The sequence below is a fragment of the Lathyrus oleraceus genome, chromosome 7 (assembly GCF_024323335.1).
Source record: "Lathyrus oleraceus cultivar Zhongwan6 chromosome 7, CAAS_Psat_ZW6_1.0, whole genome shotgun sequence".
NCBI lineage: Eukaryota > Viridiplantae > Streptophyta > Magnoliopsida > Fabales > Fabaceae > Lathyrus > Lathyrus oleraceus.
In genome coordinates this window covers 163,225,890-163,241,219 of record NC_066585.1, presented here as the reverse complement: position 1 = coordinate 163,241,219, position 15,330 = coordinate 163,225,890, and positions in this window count along the sequence as shown.

Here is a 15,330-nt window from a genome sequence, read left to right as displayed (position 1 = left end):
TTTCCTGGACAGCCGCAACCTAATCCAAAAGGACATGCAAATGTCGTTATACTGAGGAGTGGAAAAGAAGTAGACGGGCCCGTAGATCCAAGACTCCAAAACCCTGCCATGTACCAAAAACCAGATAAAACCTCAACTGAGCAGGTGAATGAACCGAAGGAAACAAAAGATAATACCCAAGAGGCCGAAGAGAAATAAAAACCTTATGTGCCTCCACCTCCTTATAAACCACTCATTCCGTATCCTCAAAGACTCAAAAGTTCTAAAACTGCGAGTCAATTTAGGAAATTTGTTGAACTTCTGAAGCAACTAAACATTACAATACCCTTTACAGAAGCCATCACACAAATGCCCTCCTATGCCAAATTTCTTAAGGAAATCCTATCTAATAAGAAAAAGATTGAGGATGACGAAATAGTTACAATTACTGCCGAGTGTAGCGCCATAATCCAAAATAACATGCCTCCCAAACTAAAAGACCCAGGTAGTTTTTCCATACCCTGTGTCATTGGAAAATTCGTCATAGACAAAGCTCTATGCGATCTAGGAGCCAGCATTAGTGTAATGCCCTTAACCATCTGTAAAAGGCTCAGTATGGGAGAATTAAGACCGACCAAGATGTCTGTTCAATTAGCTGACCGCTCAATCAAATATCCTGTCGGTATACTAGAGAATGTCCCAGTACATGTAGGACAGTTTTACATTCCTACAGACTTCATAATCATGGACATCAAAGAAGATGCCAGTACACCTATCATACTAGGAAGGTCATTCTTGGCTACCGTCGGAGCCATAATAGACGTAAAAAGAGGTAAGCTGACATTCGAAGTTGGAGAGGAAAAGGTTGAATTCATCTTGACCCAATTCTTACGAGCGCCAGCTATAGACGACACCTGTTATCTACTTGATGTCATAGACGAGTGCGTGAGAGAGATGGAGATGTAAGAAACCACATATTCTGATATAATGAAAATCCAAATCCCTCCAATCTTTGAAGACAATAATTGGCATGAACCATACCAAAACGAAAGTCTAAGCGAATGCTTAGCACTTACACCCAACCACATGCCATGCCCAAAGAAACCTGACTTGGAATTAAAAGCACTACCAAAGAACCTAAGATACGAATTCCTAGACACTGAACTGAAAAGACCAGTAATAGTCAACGCTGACTTGGGACAGATGGAAACTGAGAAATTACTAGATGTTCTAAGAAAATACCCAACAGCGTTAGGATATAACATCTCCGATCTAAAAGGAATAAGTCCTTCTATCTGTATGCATCGCATTATGCTGGAGGAAGATTGTAAAACCTCTAGAGAACACCAGAGAAGGATCAACCCAATCCTAAGTACGGTAGTCAAGGATGAAGTAAAGAAACTTCTAGATGCTGGAATCATATACCCGATCTCCGATAGTCAATGGGTTAGCCCCGTTCATGTAGTACCCAAGAAAGGGGGTGTTACAGTTGTTAAGAACGAGAAGGGCGAGTCCATAGCGCAAAGAGTTGTGACTGGAAATAGAATGTGCATTGACTATAGAAAACTAAACAAAGCCACTCGGAAAGATCATTTCCCTCTACCCTTCATTGATCAAATGCTTGAACAATTGGCTAAGCATTCTCACTTCTGCTATCTAGACGGTTATTCAGGATTCTTTCAAATCCCAATCCATCCTGACGACCAAGAAAAGACTACCTTCATTAAAGATTTCTCGAAAATTACCAAGCCACTTATAGGATTATTAATGAAAGACGCTGATTTCATATTTGATGAAAAATGCTTAACAGCGTTCAACCAACTGAAAACATCCTTAATCACCGCACCCATGATGCAACCACCTGACTAGAGATTACCTTTTGAAATCATGTGCGATGCGAGTGACTACGCAGTAGGCGCAGTACTAGGACAAAGGAAGGATAAGAAGCTTCATGCTATTTACTATACGAGCAGAATACTAGATCCAACCCAAATGAACTACGCCACCACTGAAAAAGAACTTTTAGCCGTCGTGTTCGCTTTGGACAAATTCCGTTCCTACCTAGTAGGGGCAAAAATTATCATCTATATTGACCACGCCGCTATTAGATATCTGCTAAGTAAGAAGGATGCCAAACCAAGACTTTTAAGATGGATTCTGCTCTTACAAGAATTTGACTTGGAGATAAAAGATAAGAAAGGTACTGAAAACGTAGTAGGAGACCACTTATCACGAATCGAAGGGAATCAGCCTGAACAAATCCCAATTAACAATGATTTCCCTTACGAACGACTCATAGCCCAAATGGAAAGCGATATGTCTGAACTAACATTAAACGATACATAAATAGAAGAATCCGTGGAAGAAATATATGTGAATGCAACTCTGCCATGGTATGCTGATTTTGTTAACTACCTAGCCGTCGGAGTACTTCCACTGGACCTATCTTACCAACAAAAGAATAAATTCTTTCACGATCTTAAACAGTACTACTGGGATGAACCTCTACTCTTCAAAAGAGGTACCGGCGGTATTTTCCGTCGATGTGTTCCTGAGGATGAAATAGATGATATAATCTCTCACTGCCATTCCGCTCCCTATGGAGGGCATGCAAGTACCTCAAAGACCTGTACTAAGTGTAATACCTCAAAATTTGTCCCCCTCATTCATGCATTCATTTTTAGGTCATTTAACATTTCATATTGCATTTCATCATGTCAATCGGAATTAGATCCAAGAAGCTTGAATATCATCCAAGACACTTTGTGGGTCCTATCTGGGTGACCAGTCAACACAAGGGAATGGCTTGAGATACTTCCAACATGTTCAAATGGGGTCTATTCATCAGTCAAAACGTTAATCTTGAAGGAGCAAAAGTTTGTTCATGAGCTGTCATGCTCGCTAGGCGAAGCCCACGCGTTTCGAAAAAAAACAAAAAAAAACGAAAAAAAAAGAGAAAAAAAATAAATAAATAAATAAATAAATAAAATATAACAGAAAAATCTTGGACTTGGACCTCTCTCTTTTGAGCCCACAAAGTCACAAAAATCAGGTTATAAATTCTAGACTTCCATCTCCCAAAAAAACCCTGGGAAAAAGATAGTGAGAGAAGAGCTAACAGAGTTCAGAGCAACCTCCAGAGACTGAAGGGAACTCATCTGCAAAGAACCAATTCCCTCTCATATAAACCCTCAGATTGCTTTGCAAACCCAACCGGGCAATTCAATTTCATTCGATCTCTCCAATCAGGTTTGCCCTATTTCCACTACTTTATACTTTCAACCTTTGAATTTTGATACCCTTTTGATGCATGTGTTTGACAAGAGGTTTAGGCCTCCTACACTTGGTTGCTTTTTGTGAGCTCTTTTTGTGAATTTTAATGGCATGATTCATGTGGTTACATTTTGATTTGGGGCAACTCTTGATTGCGCCCCATCTTGTCACTCTAACCTGTTTGTTGAGTTTTTTGTGAGGGCTCACATGACTCCTGAAAGGATAGCTTGCTTGGCATTCCACTTTATTTGTGGGATACCATTTGGAGATCTATTCCGATTACCTGTATTGACTTGCTTTCTTTGATGGTGCCAGCTCGAGAGATCTCTGGGTTTCTTATTTCTTTAGCTGTTATTACTTCGGATCTTTATCCGTGTGGTAGATCTCTTGATCCTTTATCTTTCCCGCATTTTACCGCTTTCTTAGCTGGAAGACCTTAATAGGAGGCAATGTTTTCTTTTGTTTGTTTACTTTTGTGCCCAAAGACCTCCAAGAAGAGGCATCAGTACTAAAGACCTCCCTGAAGAGGCAATTGACGGATAAAAGGGATTAGTAATCAATCCCCCGTTATTTAGTGTGTCGTTCTTTAAGCTCGCACTACGTGTCGATGCTTCAGAACAAAAGCCCCAGATCTTTTGTCCGGTCAGTCAGTGGAGAGGGTTCCACCTTTCTGAATCCCCACTCTTTGTCATGAGCTCACCCTGTCAAGGGTTAAGAGCTATGAGGTCTTATCCTCATTAGCCTTTTGATCTGCTCACCCTGACGTTCAATGTCAGTGGTTAAGAGCCCATTTGATTACCCTTTTCATGGCTTGTTTGTCGAGGTTGATATGACCCCTCTTGACTAAAGCCCTACCCCTGTATGTTTGAGCCCCCTTGCTGGCATGTTTACTTTATGCATGTTTGTTTTGTATGGTGTGATCGACTCCCCATAGGATTGCTAGGTTTCGTATAGTCTCCCGTTTGCATGTCCATTAAGGTAGCGCGGTTCCTTCGTCTAGGACTGCCTTTTTGCATAAGCATCCCTAAAACACCAACAACTCATTGATTTTTCTTCTCCTAAGAACACGTTAACTCCTTCTACTACAGGTGAGTAAGTCTCCAAAGGTCGAGCATCCGGTAGATTGCGTAGTAACGCCGTTCACCTAAAAAACACAACCCTTAACCCGTAGGTAGCCGAACTACGGCTTGCTCTGATTCTCATTCCAGATGAGATACGTAGGTATAAGACGCGATGTCTTAGCGAGCACACTCCTCTTTAACCCATAGGTAGCCGAGCTACGAAGACTCTGATTCTCATATTCAGATGAGATACGTATGCAGTGGATGCGACATCCGTGCGAGTCATTTTCTTTTAACCCCTCTTTTAGTAAATAGTACATTAGATAAACCCACACCCTTTAGACAAGAACAACAAAAGTGGATCCCGTAGAGTACTACGGATACGTAGGGGTGCTAATACCTTCCCTTCGCATAATCGGCTCCCGAACCCAAGATTTGGTTGCGAGACCTCGTCTTTTCCTTTCCTTTTTCCAGGTTTACTTCGAGCGTTTCCTTTCCCTCCTTTGGGATAAATAACGCGCGGTGGCAACTCTTCTGTCATTTCTTTTCTCGCCGGTTGTTTTTTCGCATACTATATTTTTTAGGTTGCGACACTAAGATCCTGCAATCAGGCCTCTTTTGGCCTACTCTATGGAAAGACGTCCATAACGCGGTTATAAAATGCGACCGGTGCCAACGCACTGGCAACATCTCAAGACGCGATGAAATGCCACAAACGGTAATCTTAGAAGTGGAAATCTTTGATGTATGGGGGATTGACTTCATGGGACCATTCCCAGCTTCTTTTGGTAATAAATACATACTCGTTGTTGTCGACTATGTTTCAAAATGGATCGAGGTTGTAGCTTCTCCAACAAATGACACACGAGTAGTGATCAAGTTATTCAAGAACATTATCTTTCCCAGATTCGGTGTGCCAAAACTAGTAGTTAGTGACGGTGGTTCCCACTTCATATCGAATATATTTGGAAAACTTCTTCTGAAGTATGGAGTCCGACACCGTGTAGCAACACCATATCATCCATAAACTAGCGGGCAAGTCGGAGTCTCGAATCGAGAAATCAAACAAATTCTAGATAAGACCGTAGGAATATCCAGAAAAGACTGGTCATCCAAACTAAACGAAGCTTTGTGGGCCTACAGGACGGCATACAAAACCCCGATAGGAACCACACCCTTCAAACTAGTTTATGGTAAATCATGTCACCTCCCTATAGAATTGGAACACAAAGCATATTGGGCAATTAAAACCCTAAACATAAACTATACTTCCGCAGGCGAGAAACGGATTCTGGACATCCACGAATTAGAAGAGCTGAGATTGGACGCCTACAAGAATGCCAGGATCTACAAAGAGTGAACCAAAAGATGGCATGACAAACGCATTTCTAGGAAGGAGTTTAAGGTGGGCGACACCGTGCTACTATTCAATTCAAGACTTAAACTTTTTCCTGGAAAACTCAAATCTAGGTGGTCCGGCCCTTTCGAGATCACCAAAGTCCTAAATAGTGGTGCGATAGAAATAAAAGGTAGGAATAGCAACCCTTTTATAGTAAACGGGCAGCGACTAAAGCATTATCATAATATTGAAAACAGAGACTATTCGAACAGTCTCAGACTCATAGAGCTGCCCGCTCAACCCCAAACCTAGTACAACACGACACTACTGTCGAACTTACGACATTAAACAAAGTGCTTAGTGGGAGACAACCCACCCTTTTTTGTTATCTTTGTTACAGACTATTTTCCTTCTTTGGTTTTCTTCTTTATTTTGTTTGCTCCCCTCTTCTGGATTCTTTGCAGTCATTCTTGTTGCTTCTAGTAACTAACTTAGACATATTGGATACTGATAAACAGTTAGTGGGAGACAACCCACCCTTTTTTGTTATCTTTGTTACAAAATATTTTCCTTCTTTGATTTTCTTCTTTATTTTGTTTGCTCCCCTCTTCTTGATTCTTTGTAGTCATTCTTATTGCTTCTAGTAACTAACTTAGACATATTGGATACTGATAAACAGGAAAATTACTAACTAGTTAGTTAATTACTTTCATCATGCAACAAATAGAGACAGTTTTCAGAGGCAGAGTTTAAAGGAGGCGGTATGATTATCTAGCTCGGAAGGATATGGCATTGACCATATATTATGACGGACCTACCATGGATAAATTAGGCATCCGAGATAGCATCCTATTTATGTTTAACCAGCTTGGGTGGGAGAACGCAGCCATTAAGAGACGGTTCGTCACGTACCGTGAACTAACCTTAGAATTCCTTAGCTCCCTTGTATACAACCCTGAGCATGGTTACGGACTTAACAAAGGGTTGATATCCTTTAGGTTGTTTAGCATGGATTTCACCTATAGTCGTCGAGACCTTGCTGACCTCCTAGGATTCCCTAGTGGCCCTTCCGTTTTTACTACCCGCCAGGAGGACCTAATCGATGACATCGACCTAGACGACTTTTGGGGTAGCATAATTGGAGAATCCAACCCTAACCCGAATGAGATGCACTCACAAAAGATCCATAACCCTGTTATCCGATACTTTCATAAAATACTAGCCCACACCTTATTTGATAAGGAAGAGAATAACACCATAGTGTCCCATGATGAACTTTTCATCTTGCTATGTGTCGATCAAGGTCGACATGTCAATATCGTGACGTTCATGATGGAAAGATTTGTTCACCTTGCGAAGAACAACCGTACCCCAATAATAATAGGTGGCCTAGTAACCATGATAGCAGACGTCATCGGACTTGTACGCCCACTTTATGAGCTTGTACCATTTGGAAACATCCGACCCATGGATATCGAATTTTGCTTTAACCGTAGAATTATAGGAAACCTTGGGACGGATACCTTTGATTATCTAATCAGTAACGAAGTGGTTCGACTATTTACCTTGCATAACCATGAGAGAACGAGTGTTCACAACCGCAATAACTGGCTTTATGACTTAGATGAACACCCTATTGATCCACCTTCACCTCCCGAGACTCCGCCTAAATATGAGTTTATCAACGACCCTATCCATATGGAAGAATTTGACCCTGAAACACCTCCCAACTATTATAACATTGATGAACCGGTTCCTCCATCATATGCTGATAATCATGCCATGCTTCTCACCCGTCTGAATGGTTTTCAAGCTGACATCACAATTGTGAAAGAAGAGATAAAGATCATGCGCTTGGATATCTTAGGCCTGAACGAAGTTGTAGCTGTATTGGGACAAAACCATGGCTAATACTACTGACCACTGATTTCTCCTATTCACACTAAGCAATGAGGACACTGCTTTGTTTTGTGTGGGGAGGGAGCACATTTATTTCATTACTTTTGTTTAATTACTTTACTACTTTTGTTTGCTATGTTATCGTTACTATTTTTTTTCCTATGTTACATTTAAATTCAATATATTAATTCAATTGCTATTCATTTATTTCTGCTTACTCATTTATTTATTTATTTATCTTTGCATCTATGCTTTAAAATCCAATTGCTTAGTTATCATAATATGCTGTTATCAAATGCTACTGCAACCTATGATGAGAAAATTGAAAACCAGCGTGTGACGACCGTCACATATAGGGTGACGCCCGTATCACATACGTGACGACCGTCAAGGATCTACCACGATCGTCACACGGCATGCAAATGACCGTTACGAGCATCTGACCGTTGCAGACAACCGTTACGCATCTGCTGCGCGTGATGACCGTCATACCCCTGTGACGACCGTCACGAATTCCAGAGAGCTCGCCTATAAATGCAGGCGCTTTTCCTCTCTTCTTCCTCAACAATTACCACTCTCATACCATTTTGCTTCCATTATTCAATTCTTTACATTTTCTTCAAGCGTGTAACTCACAAATATTCCATCCCACCCACCAATACCAAAAGTTTCATAAACCTTACAAATGGCCCGTCAAGAAAGAGCTACTCCCGACCTATCAACCGTCGTATTCCGAAATGGAGAAGCCGGCGAACGCCAAAGAAACAACTACCTCAAGTTCTACCAACGCTCCGTTCAAGCTACGAGGTATGTTGATCATGAATGCCTGACGGAGTTAGGAGTTTTAGAGGGCGTGGAGTGGATGCTAATAAACTCCAGCTTGACGCAACTCTGTACCATGCCGTAGCCAACCTACGAAGCGTTGACCCTGGAATTTTTGAGTTCCTACTCCTACATCACACCCCCTGGCGCTACTCAATATCTCACCGGAGTCGCCACATTTAGAATGTTCGGCACCGAGTATTCCCTAAATCAAACTCAGATAGCGCGAATGCTTGGTTTCCGACATGGAGAAGGAATCCATTGTTGCATCCCGGAAGGATGGTCAGAGATAGCATTTCCAGTTTGGCACAACCTCACCAACATGAACGCCACAAGCTGGGATACGCTTAACGCAACATATATTCACAACCCAGCAATTAGATATTTCCACCGAGTCCTGGGGCACACATTTTTGGGAAGAGTCAGCAACCATAAGGTAAACTCTAAGGAACTTTTCCTCCTTCACTGTGTGTTTCCCCAAATTGCGTTCAATGTTACTCCTTTTCTTCTAGCCAACATCCAGGCTGCATGCATGAGAGGCAGTCAGGCGTTTTGTTGTGGGGGAATCATCACCTCCATAGCATTAGGCTTGAATTTAGGAGATAGGCTAGCCAACTTACCAGCCTTGCAGGCAGAATTCCTCGACATCGACTACTGTCGTGCTTCACACCTGATCAAAGCGAGAGACGACGGGAAGTACCATCTTGTTGTCAGAAACAAGGTAGTTAGAAGCATCATCATGCCCAACAGGAACCGCACGGATCCGAGAGATATGGCAAATTGGATTTTTGATCTGGATGCCCCCGAGGCAAATGATGGAAATCCTGGTAATGGTGCAGATGAAGTCGAGGAGGAGCTTGACCGAGTGTAAGACCCCAATTTTGACCCTAAGATCCCTCATGGCATCATAACATTGCATTTGCATTGCCTCAAGGATCTTTAGCATCTTGGTTCCCTTTGCCTTTGGGTGGGACTCCTTGTGATTGGTTTGAGATCACCAAGCATGCTTGAATTATACATCATTGTTTCTCTTACTTTTGTTTACTAACCAAAAGCACAAAAATGTGTCACTAACATCTTTTGTTTGAAGCTTGAGTATCATCCAAGACACTTTGTGGGTTCTATTTAGATGATCAGTCAACACAAGGGAATGGCTTGAGATACTTCCAACAGGTTCAAATGGGGTATATTCGTCAGTCAAAACGTTAATCGTGAAGGAGCAAAAGTTTGTTCATGAACTGTCATGCTCGCTAGGCAAAGCCCACGTATTTAAAAAAAAATAATAATAATAATAATAAAATAATAATTAAAAAAATATATAAAAAAAAAAAAAAAAAAAGAACGAAAAAAAATAATAAAAAAAAAACAGAAAAACGAAAAACGAAAAAAAAATAAAAAAATAAAAAAAAAACGAAAATAAATAAATAAAATATAACAGAAAAATTTTGGACTTGGGCCTCTCTCATTTGAGCCCACAGGTCCACAAAAATCAGGTTATAAATTCAGAGTTTCAGTGAAACAAAGGGACATTCTATTCCTATTACCCTGGCTGAGGAAAAAGATAGTGAGAGAAGAGCCAACAGAGTTCAAAGCAACCTCTAGAGACTGAAGGGAACTCATCGGCAAAGAACCAATTCCCTCTCATATAAACCCTCAGATTGTTTTGCAAACCCAACCGGGCAATTCAATTTCATTCGATCTCTCTAGTCAGGTTTGCCTTATTCCCATTACTTTATGCTTTTAATTTGAATGCTCTGAATGTATGAGGTATTATGGGTGAATTTGATACCCTTTTGATGCACGTGTTTGACAAGAGGTTTAGGCCTCCTACCCTTGGTTGCTTTTTGTGAATTTTAATGGCATGATTCATGTGGTTACATTTTGATTTGGGGGCAACTCTTGATTACCCTATCTTGTTTCTCTAACCTGTTTGTTGAGTTTTGTTTTGTGAGGGCTCATATGACTCTTGCAGAGATGGCTTGCCTGGTGTTCCACTTTATTTGTGGGGTACCACCTGGAGGTCTATTCCGATTACCTGTACTGACTCGCTTTCTTTGATGGTGTTTAGCTGGAAAGAGTCTTTGGGTTTCTTATTTATCTAATTGTTGTTACTTCGGATCTTTATCCGTACGGTAGATCTCTCGATCCCTTTACTTTTCCCGCGTGTTACCGATTTCTTAGGTTTCGTATAGCCTCTCGTGGCATGTCATTTAAGGTAGCGCGGTTCCTTCATCTAGGACTGCCTTTTTGCATGAACATCCCTAAACACCCCAAACTCATTGATTTTTCTTCTCCTAAGAACACGTTATCTCCTTCTACTACAGGCGAGTAAGTCTCCAAAGGTCGAGCATCCGGTAGATTGCGTAGTAACGTCGTTCACCCCAAAACACAACCCTTACCCCATAGGTGGTCGAACTACGTTTTGCTCTGATTTTCATCCCAGATGAGATACGTAGGCATAAGACGCGATGTCTTAGCGAGCACACTCCTCTTTAACCCATAGGTAGCCGAGCTACGAAGACTCTGATTCTCCTATTCAGATGAGATACGTATGCAGTGGATGCGACGTCCGTGCAAGTCATTTTCTTTTGACCCTTCTTTTAGTAAGTAGTACATTAGATAAACCTACACGCTTTTCTCATCCCTTCAATCATGTTTGCACAAATAAATTTTCAAAAAAAAAAAACAACAACCTTTGCAACAAATGTGAAAAGGGCTCCCTAGGAGTACCTAGGATGCTTTGGGTGCCTAATACCTTCCCATTGCATAACCAACCCCCTTACCCAGATCTCTGACATTTTTACTAGTTTTTGATTCGATAAAACTTTTAGGTTTTTGTTCGCTTTCTAACCATTCCTTTGGATAAATAGAAGTGCGGTGGCGACTCGACTTGTATGATTTACCTTGGATTTAGTCAATATCTCTAATGGTAATGAATACCCCGCTACAGAAAAGTGGCGACTCTGCTGGGGAATAATAAATCCTAGTGGGTTTTGCCTACTTTTCATATTTGTTGTATTGTATTGTATATTTATTTATTTATTGTGACATATTTTTGTGCAATTTGGGATTACTGTATTGTATGTAATGATTGAATTGTTTGAATATTAATTCGTTGTATGCTTGGTGATCTTTGTGAGATGAGTTCTATACCCGGACTCGAGTGCACTTAGGATAGGAGAATGGCATAGTCTTGTCGACTTGTGTGGAGTTATTCCTTAGCAAGTTGACTTGCAAGTCCATTCACTTGGTGGAGGTTATGTTGGGATCAATAGTGTCACACAAGTAAGTTGTGGTTAGACATTACTCTTTCCAATATAGACCTTAGAAGCCAAGGACCTTAGTTTACCAAGCCCATCTTGGCCTATTCTTAGGATGTAGTGCGAAAGTCATTCAAGTGTAAGATTTGATACGATTGTTACGCGATACTACACTCATAAGAGTCTCTCTTGAGAATATTTTTGGAATACGAGTAGTCATTCCTCCGATAATATCCAAAAGATGGGATGATGACTATGGGAACCTTTTGTAGAACATGTTTGGCAGGTTTAAACCTTAGTACACTCCCTTTGGGTGGTTCTTAACCTAACTCCATGCTCGTGACTTACAACAAACCCTTGATTCATGGTTGATCCGTTCAGGTATCCTTAATATCAATGGAACTTGGGTGTTGATAAGGTGTAAACCATAATCCACCAAAATGGATGGTTGATATTAAGGATAACATGATCCATCCCATGACCTTTGTTTGGTGTGCTTTGCTTTATCCTTGAGTGTGATTGTTGCATCCATGCATTCATGCACCCATTTGCATTCATATCATCAAAATAATAAGAAAATTTTCAAGGAACTTAAGAGGTCTATTTGCAAAAAAATTCAGACATGGAAAGACAAAGAAGGAATACAAAGAAGTACAGTTTCAGACAACCAGACTTGAAAGAGTTAAGGAATTTGACATCTTATGTATTAGATCCCTTGGGTTTCAAGGCTCGTTTCGGGAAGCTTCTTCCTCTTCTGACTACTCAGGTGGATGAAGGATTGATGAGTGTATTGGTGCAGTTTTGTGATCCCTTGTACCGTTGCTTCACGTTTCCGGATTTTCAGCTTTTGCCTACACTTGAGGAGTATGCTTATCTTGTGGGTATACCTATTCTAGACCAGTTGCCGTTCAGTGGCTTGGAGAGTATTCCTACTTCTCAAGAGATAGCTGACATGTTACACATAGATGAATCTCTGGTTGGTGCTCATATGACTACCAAAGGTGGAATTCAAGGTCTCCATTCTGAGTTCCTCATTGCTCAAGCTACTATGTATGGGAAGGCCATGAGTGAGGACGCCTTTGAGGCCATATTTGTACTTCTCATCTATGGGCTAGTATTGTTCCCCAACATCGACAGGTTTGTGGATGTGAACGCTATTAGGATTTTCTCTACTCTTAATCCCGTTCCGACTCTGTTGGGCGATACCTACTTCTCTTTGCATATGAGGAATGCAAAGGGTGGTGGCGCCATTGTGTGTTGTTTGCCTCTGTTGTATAAGTGGTTTATTTCTCACTTACCTCAGACGGTCGCTTTCAAGGAGAACAAGGAATGTCTACGGTGGTCCACGAGACTTATGTCTCTCACTAATGATGATATCTCTTGGTATAACCGTGTGTATGATGGTGTGCAGATTATTGACTCTTGTGGCGAATTCTCCAATGTACCTCTTCTTGGTACGTGTGGTGGGATTAACTACAATCCTGTTTTGGCACGTCGGCAGCTTGGGTTCCCCCTAAAGGATAAACCCAATAACATTCTGTTAGAGGGTGTATTCTTTCAAGATGGTAAAGATCCCCAAGGCTTGAAAGCTAGGATGTTCCGCGCTTGGCGCAAGATTCATAGGAAAGGAAGGAAAGAGTTGGATCCTAAGAATTGCATCGCTTTGGAGCCTTACACTGTTTGGGTTAGGAAGAGGGCGTCTGAGTATCTCATGCCTTACGAGTATCCGAGACCTACACCTATGATTATGGTTGGGCCTTCAACCCTCCCTAATCAAGGAGTAGAGGAGTTGAGAGACGAAGACCGTTCACGTGCCTGGATCCGTGAACGTGAAGAGTTGCTTCAGCAGATTAAGGAGAAGGATGCGTTAATTGAGTTTCTTGAGCATCAGGTTATTGATGACCCTGACGATGTATGGACTTCTCTACTTCCTCAGTCTTCTAAGTTCTGGAAGAGGAGGTATGATCGACTCGCCAAAGAGAAGGCCGATATGGAGGCAGCCTACGAGAGGGAGGTGAAGAGGCTTCGCGCATCTTATCTTCCTGTGTCCCGAGCTTTAGATGATTGTTTCTAGGGATCCATAAGACGATTATTTTCCTTTTCTCTTGTATATGATTGACGATGCTGCACTTCTTTTCCCTGATATTATTTGATGAGATATTTCCATATGTGATAAAATGCTTAATATTTCCAGAATTTGCAAATAAAACTCTAAAGTTCCTTTGAAATAAAAAACAAATCATATGCACAAGCATTGCATGCATCATATGCATAAGCAGGTTCTGTTTTCGGTCCCTCGCCCTGTGGTCTAACTCTGTGTCCTTCATTTATTTTGAAGACAAGCTGACTCACCGGTACTACACTAGAGCCAACATTTCAAGACTGATGGATCACTTAGAGCAAGAGAACCGCGAGCTGAAAGAGGAAGTGGCCAGATTGACTGCCCTAATGGAGTCACTCATGGCTGCCCAGAGCCAGTCTTCTCCGACACCTTCAACTCCTCCCTAGAGGACCGTTATCTCCGAGATTGTCTCCTCTACGGTGCCCGCTGCCAATGCACACTTTGTTCCAACAGCCATGCCAACCGGGTTCCCGTGGGGGATGCCTCCCAATTTCATGCCTGAGGGTCCTGTTCCCACATTTGCTTCTCTGCCGGCATCTAGCCCGGTCCTTGCTGTTCCTCCTCCCGTCGTGCATACCATGCCTAGGGTAGACGACACCATCTATCATTCTGAGCCGTCTGAGGGTCCAGATGTCTATGAGAAGATGGACGCTATGAACGATCAATTTCTTGAGCTTCGCAAGGAATTGAAAACTCTCAGAGGGAAGGATCTTTTCGGCAAGTCTGCTGCCGAACTCTGCTTGGTCCCAAATGTGCAGATCCCTGTGAAATTCAAGGTCCCTGATTTTGAAAAGTACAAAGGAAATACCTGTCCTCTCAGCCACCTGGTCATGTATGCTAGGAAGATGTCGACTCAAACCGATAATGACCAACTACTCATCCACTACTTTCAGGACAGTCTGTCTGGTGCCGCTTTGCGTTGGTACATGGGTTTAGACAGCACGAGCATTCGATCCTTCAATGATCTCGGTGAAGCCTTCGTCAAGCAGTACAAGTACAACGTGGATATGGCTCCCGATAGAGATCAATTGAGAGCCATGTCCCAGAAGGATAAAGAAACATTTAAGGAGTACTCCCAGAGGTGGCGAGAGGTGGCAGCACAGATCGTGCCTCCGCTAGAAGAGAAAGAGATGACTAAGATCTTTTTGAAGACTTTAAGTTCTTTTTATTATGAGCGGATGATTGCTAGCGCTCCTTCTGACTTCACCGAGATAGTGAATATGGGGATGCGTCTAGAAGAAGGGGTCCGTGAAGGACGGTTAACCAGAGAAGAAGGCTCTTCTGCCAAACGTTATGGGGCGTTTGCAAAGAAGAAAGATGGAGAGGCACATGTTGTGATCTCCCATGAGAAACCAAGAAGACCCTCTGTGAGGAGGAAGACTGTGTGTCCCGCCAGTAACCAGCACCAGGTGGCTCATATAGCACCTGTTTTCAGAGACAATCAACAGTATCAGCAACATAGTAACAATCAGCAACCACATCCACAATATCAGCAACAACATCACCGACCGCAGCAGCAGGCCTACCAGCCTCGAAACAGTAATCAAACCAGCACGAGTTACGAGAGGAAAAGGG